Genomic DNA, 6455 nt, shown 5'->3' with positions numbered 1-6455 from the left:
GAAGGCGCTAGACCAAAAGATAAAAGAGTTGTTAGGGGAAGGTGAGAAAAAGATGGATTTTCAGGGATTGCCAAAGGTGGATTGAGCAGGAGATAGTTGGACAGAAGACAGGAGACAAAGGGAGCTAGAAAGTAAGATGTTTTGTGTGGAGTGAAGAGAACAGTCCAGTTGGTATACTGAGACATGATTAGTGATGTAGTTGGTTGGCTTTGTAAGTTGTTGTTAGTATTTTGAATTTTAAAGCTGATAATTACCTCTTACCTCTGACCATTGCAGTACAGAATATACAGTACCACTATGGCAGGTGTATGCGATGTTTCGCAGTTCATTAAATGAAAGGTAACATACACAAGGTAGCATATAACAATGTACACATAGATGAAATAATTCTCCCGTAAGTTTGGCAAAAATGGTCATCTCAGATGTCTAAATCTCTGTGTCACATATATCTAATGTAATTACTAATACCTGTAAAGTTAAAAAAAAAGCCTTGGATGCAGATGTCGTCTGAACAAAATGAAAGCTATTGTCAATCATCTTTGATTTCCTCTACACCATTTTAATGCACAAAAAATACACATTTGATGTATTGTCTGAGTACATTACATTGTCCTGAGGACATTCAGACTATGCCTGTGCACCTGACTATACCTCCTATAATATCATATCGGGGGGCCAGGTAACCCACAGATCTGAAGTGGGGATCCACAGTTGTTCATAGTAATGAAGGTGCCCCAAAAAACCTTTGGAGCATGACTGGGGATGGCCTAATAATAGGTTTCTAAAATGGATTTGTGCTGGCCAGTAAGTGAATGTTTAACCCTTGGATCATCGGTGCCATTGGAGCAACTGAGAGACCTGCATACCCTTGAGCTTCTGTGACCATTCTTTAACTTGAGGGTCCAAACAAATTGAAATGTATATGTACTATTTATTATAATTTCTAGTATTTAATATTTAGTATTTCATATTGATCACCTGCAATTGCTGGTTGAATGTCTAACCAGCCTCCAGACTATCCTTCCTTGTCGCAGTCACTCAGTCCCAGACCGCCTGGCCAGGAACTATAGCATCATATTTTAAGGCCTGAGGACAACCAAGTACCAGTAAGCCAGCTTGCCTTAAGGGAACGGGGGCTGCTGTATGCAGACGAAAATCCAGCCAGCTACAGTGGGGACGGAAAGTATTCAGACCCCCTTAAATTTTTCAGATTTATTAAAAAAGAAAAACTGAAATATCACATGGTCCTAAGTATTCAGACCCTTTGCTCAGTATTTAGTAGAAGCACCCTTTTGATCTAATACAGCCATGAGTCTTTTTGGGAAAGATGCAACAAGTTTTTCACACCTGGATTTGGGGATCCTCTGCCATTCCTCCTTGCAGATCCTCTCCAGTTCTGTCAGGTTGGATGGTAAATGTTGGTGGACAACCATTTTTAGGTCTCTCCAGAGATGCTTAATTGGGTTTAAGTCAGGGCTCTGGCTGGGCCATTCAAGAACAGTCACAGAGTTGTTGTGAAGCCACTCAATTATTTTAGCTGTGTGCTTAGGGTCATGTCTTGTTGGAAGGTAAACCTTCGGCCCAGTCCGAGGTCCTGAGCACTCTGGAGAAGGTTTTCGTCCAGAATATCCCTGTACTTGGCCACATTCATCTTTCCCTCAATTGCAACCAGTTGTCCTGTCCCTGCAGCTGAAAAAAACCCCCACAGCATGATGCTGCCACCACCATGCTTCACTGTTGGGACTGTATTGGACAGGTGACGAGCAGTGCCTGGTTTTCTCCACACATACCGCTTAGAATTAAGGCCAAAAAGTTCTATTTTGGTCTCATCAGACCAAAGAATCTTATTCCTCACCATCTTGGAGTCCTCCAGGTTTTTTTTAGCAAACTCCATGCGGGCTTTCATGTGTCTTGCACTGAGGAGAGGCTTCCGTCGGGCCACTCTGCCATAAAGCCCCGACTGGTGGAGGGCTGCAGTGATGGTTGACTTTCTACAACTTTCTCCCATCTCCGACTGCATCTCTGGAGCTCAGCCACAGTGATCTTTGGGTTCTTGTTTACCTCTCACACCAAGGCTCTTCTTCCCCGATAGCTCAGTTTGGCCAGACAGCCAGCTCTAGGAAAGGTTCTGGTCATCCCAAATGTCTTCCATTTAAGGATTATGGAGGCCACTGTGCTCTTAGGAACTTTAAGTGCAGCAGAAATTTTTTTGTAACCTTGGCCAGATCTGTGCCTTGCCACAATTCTGTCTCTGAGCTCTTCAGGCAGTTCCTTTGACCTCATGATTCTCATTTGCTCTGACATGCACTGTGACCTGTAAGGTCTTATATAGACAGGTGTGTGGTTTTCCTAATCAAGTCCAATCAGTATAATCAAACACAGCTGTACTCAAATGAAGGTGTAGAACCATCTCAAGGATGATCAGAAGAAATGGACAGCACCTGAGTTAAATATATGAGTGTCACAGCAAAGGGTCTGAATACTTAGGACCATGTGATATTTCAGTTTTTCTTTTTTAATAAATCTGCAAAAATGTCAACAATTCTGTGTTTTTCTGTCAATATGGGGTGCTGTGTGTACATTAATGAGGAAAAAATGAACCTAAATGAGTTTAGCAAATGGCTGCAATGTAACAAAGAGTGAAAAATGTAAGGGGGTCTGAATACTTTCCGTCCCCACTGTATGGTTCCTGATCTAGACATCAGGTTGTGCATTACAGATAGGGAAAAATTGCATCAGAGCTGGTGTGTCCAAATCCTTTCCAGATATGAAATTGAGAATGTAAGGCTGCTAAAACAAAACAGTTCAAAAACAACTTTTCCAACACTACTGGCCTCCATTGTTCATGTAATGATGTTCTGGGCTATATAAGCCATTACATGTGACATTCAGACAGCTATGATGCATTGGGGTTGATTTACTAAAACTGGAGAGTGAAAAATCTGGTGCAGCTCTGCATAGAAACCAATCAGTTTCCAGGTTGATTTGTCAAAGCTTAATTGAACAAGCTGAATTTAGAAGCTGATTGGCTACCATGCACAGCTGCACCAGATTTTGCACTCTCCATTTTTAGTAAATCAACCCCAATGAATCATCCCTACTCTCAATTTTTTTTTTTAAACTAATGCCAGTGGACATTCTTAGGAACTCTCAGATGTTCCTAAGAACTCTAACAAGATTTGTGAACCTAAGCCCATAGCTCCAGCACCTCCATGGTCTTTCATTGGATGTATGTCTGGCCAAATATATATACATATATATGTTATGAACATAGTGAGCATACAATATGTTGTACTGTACTAAAATCCCAAGCAGTGTTATCAGCTCTGCCCAATTCTTCCATGCCAGACTACTGAAAATAATTTTGTTCATACTCTTTAATAGGCAGAAGACATGCCTATTGTCTAAATATTGTGTGCTAAAAGGTGTCTCTTTCCCATCAGGGCAGGTGAGGAGGTATGACCATGATGTTCATGTGACTGGTGTGCAGTGAAATCAGTTAAAGCGGAGTTCCACCCAAAAATGGAACTTCCACTTTTCGGAATCCCCCCCCCCCGGTGTCACATTTGGCACCTTTCAGGGGGGAGCAAATACCTGTCTAATGCCCGCGGGTATCTACGCCACCTCCCGTCCCCCCGCTGTCTTCTGGGAGACACACAGGTTCCAGGAGACAGCAGGGACCAGTGGGAACGCGCAGCGCGAGTCACACATGCTCAGTAGGGAACCAGAAAGTGAAGCCGCAAGGCTTCACTTCTTGATTCCCTCACCGAAGATGGCGGCGGCAGCAGCACCCGAGAGCCGAGGGACAGATCGGCTTCGGGTGCCAACATCACGGGTGCCCTGGACAGGTGAGTGTCCATATTTTAAAAGTCAGCAGCTGCGGTATTTGTAGCTGCTGACTTTAATAAAAAAAAAAAACAGCGGAACTCCACTTTAAGCAAGTTCAGTACATGAGAGGAGCTTGTTCTGTATAATACTAAATATAAGAGGTCATTTACATCAGTAGGCGCACATTTTGCTCTGTATAATGTGTCCACTGGTAGCCATTACGTAGGGTGAGCGTGATGCATTAATACAATGCATTGTTTACTTTTTACTTTTTTAACTTTATTAAAATGTCACAAAATGCAACCTGTCTTACCTTTTTCAGCACATACCAACAGTGCACACAAATTGCCCTGTCCCGACTGCAATAGGTAATGCTGTCCAATGCAAATTAAAAGGGCAGGTATGAATGAGCACTAAGGCTGGAGTACATCATTGAAGATTATCTAAATGATGCCTAGTGAAGGAGCAGTATGGAGAGTCTTCCATGTAAATATTACTGACCCATATGATTTCACCACACTGAATTGTTCACACAGTGGGGTGTCCCTGTGAAACCCATCAAATTAGCATGTACACTATATGGTCACACTTATAAGCCTGTATGACATCTAATTCTAAAACCATAGGTATTAATATGGAGTTGGCTCCCCTTTTGTGACTATAACAGCCTCAAGTCATCTGGAAAGATTTTGGACTGCATAGAAATGTGTACATGACCCAAGTATTGTGTGGAATGATGTTGGATCAGAAGGTGTGGCTCCTATTCATAGTTCATTTCATCCCAAAGGTGTTCAGTAGGGTTGAGGTCAACCTTCACTTTGGTGTGAAGGCCACTCAAGTTCCTCCATACCAAACTTACTAAACCATGTCTTTATTAAGCTGGCTGTTTGCACAGAGGTACAGTCACGCTGCAAAAGAAAAGTGCCTTCTCCAAAGTGTTCTTAAGAAGGTTGGAAGAGCACAATTTTGTAAAACGCCCTTACATGCTATATAGGCAGTACCCTAGAAATGCCTGAACTCAAAAAATTGGTTTTGTAATGAGAGGCCAAAGAAGTTCATATAGGTAAGATGGCCAGGGTGTCCAGATGTTCCTCAGGTCTCATAGAATTGCATCTTTCATCTACATTTTTTTCACAATTTGATCTGTGACTGATTTCCTTTAAACTGTTACTAAGGGTAATATAAAACATGGCAAAAATTCTCTCATACAGACTGTCATCATCATTAACATTCCTAAACGCATTGATTACTCTTTGGATTGCCCCCTTGACGCTCCTTTAAAAGGCTATGCTGTCCAGCAAAAGTTCCAGTTCCATGGATTGTAACAAACCATTTAACACATGGACAGGGGTACTTATAACAGTCAGCTTTTATTCATGTAACTCTATAATTTAAAATTAAAATTTTTGCTGTGAGTGCTTAAACTACACTTTCTCCCCTTTCCTCCTGCAACCCCTAAAATTGGGCCTTAAATGCGGTCTTCTTTTGCTGAGAGTAGTCACATGCCATAATACCAGTGTGGGCAAAATTACTACACAAGGTTTCACTGGGATTTGAACTTAGAGATTCTCAGCTCTCATGTACTCACTATTGCACCAAGGAACCCCAGTACAATTCCTAAGTGACCCCTTGAGTCATATTCATACTCTGTTGAAGAAAGCCAATGAAAGGGGTCACCAATGCATTGGTGATCCTTGTTAGCATAGTACTCAGTATCCCACCTGTCACGTGGATGTATGGAGTTTGGCTCCCCTACAGGGAGTCCCTCACCTTTCTTTTTTCTCCTAGTGCTGGTCAATGTGCTCATCAAGGCAAGCTCTCACCTGGAGTATTCTCATAAGTCCACCAGACCTTTCCCTTTTAGCCTCGATTCACACTATGAGCCACATGTGAATCACACAGGAACCGCAACGTATTCGTGGTCAATTCACATGTGATTCAGTGCAGCAAATTTGGAACCGCACTGCAACTACTACTGTACTTTTGTACCATGAAATCAGGTGTCGGCAAATGCACCACTGCATTTGCAACCTGCATGCGGGGTGTCACGGATTTCACTGATACCCCCAGTGGATCGCAAGGGCAATATGATTTGATGGCGGTGTGTGGAATGTGTACGGATCACTGCATTTCCCGCACTGCATTAGTGTGAACCTAGGCTTAAGGTGGCTTTTGCCTCAAGCCACGAATCCGTGTGCTGGAGTTAGGCTTTAATCTGTTAGTCATGAGACATTTGATGGTTAAAGGAAAAAAAAAAAGGCCGATATTCGGCCCATGTGTATGTTGGTCTGTCGGACGAACATGCTGGAAAACCAGCATCCGACCCACCCCCGATCAACGCTCTCAGCCAATGGCGGAGAGCGCTGATTGTAGTGTTCTGGAGAGGGAGCTGTCCCCCTGTCAGAACACAACAGCTCAGCGGGGGAGATCACTGTACTTTCTTTCCATAGTGAGTACAGCGGCTCCGACCGAAGCTGACAGGTTTTTTTTGTTTAACCCGGTGGAATGAACAGAAACAGTGTGTACCAGGCTTTACGTAAAGCAATCCTATCATGCAAACAAACATTTTTGTTTTCTGTAAGGTACATTAAAAAGTACATGCTCAGGGCTACACTGCACCATAGGCT

This window comes from Aquarana catesbeiana, linkage group LG04 (genome assembly GCF_042186555.1).
Source record: "Aquarana catesbeiana isolate 2022-GZ linkage group LG04, ASM4218655v1, whole genome shotgun sequence".
Classification (NCBI taxonomy): Eukaryota; Metazoa; Chordata; class Amphibia; order Anura; family Ranidae; genus Aquarana; species Aquarana catesbeiana.
The sequence above is the reverse complement of the archived record's forward strand: the minus strand, read 5'-3'. Positions refer to the sequence as shown.